Source organism: Sorex fumeus, unplaced genomic scaffold (assembly GCF_029834395.1).
Source record: "Sorex fumeus unplaced genomic scaffold, SorFum_2.1 ptg000136l, whole genome shotgun sequence".
Taxonomy (NCBI): Eukaryota; Metazoa; Chordata; class Mammalia; order Eulipotyphla; family Soricidae; genus Sorex; species Sorex fumeus.
The window spans coordinates 1,408,138-1,408,755 of NW_026606193.1; the positions used below are offsets into that span (position 1 = coordinate 1,408,138).

The 618-nt window shown below is 33.0% G+C and overlaps 1 non-coding gene across 1 annotated transcript; it reads left to right on the forward strand.

Moving 5' to 3' along the window:
* Positions 1-206: 206 nt before the first annotated feature.
* On the forward strand, positions 207-309 carry LOC130015893 (small nucleolar RNA U13). Its single transcript, XR_008791185.1, has one exon. It is a non-coding gene; the product is annotated as a small nucleolar RNA U13 (small nucleolar RNA).
* The last annotated feature ends 309 nt before the right edge of the window (positions 310-618 follow it).

The window sequence follows — 618 nt, forward strand, 5'->3', positions numbered from 1 at the left end:
ATAAAAGGAGTGTATTTGGAAAATAAGACGTAAAACTATTAATATTTTCATGTTTCATGATAGAACACAGTAAGGGCATAAACAATCTACTAAAACCTATTAAAAACAATAAATCAAATCAGTAAATGGTAAACACCAAAATTTACTGGGAAAATGTTACGTTTCCATATTTAAAAATTTTAGAAAGAAAATTTTCTGTAGGCAGGATTTTTTCCAGTTCATCACCATGATCATCAGACACTCACATGCTTATGTGACATGTGCCTTGCTTAAATCTTGTTACACACTTGGCACATTAACCATATGACATAAAAAAAAATTCTGTCAATATAAAATCTAATTATGTTAATCACATTGAATCAAGTATGAGGAATCAATAAAAAAAATCATCTTTTTTCTTTTTTTTCTTTTTTTCTTTTGGTTTTTGGGTCACACCCGGTGATGCACAGGGGTTACTCCTGGTTCATGCACTCAGGTATTACTCCTGACGGTGCTCAGGGGACCATATGGGATCTGGGAAATGAACCTGGGTCAATTTTGCAAGGCAAATGCCCTACTTGCTGTGCTATTGCTCCAGCCCCAGAAATCACCTTTTTTCTCAATTTTTATTTTTATAAA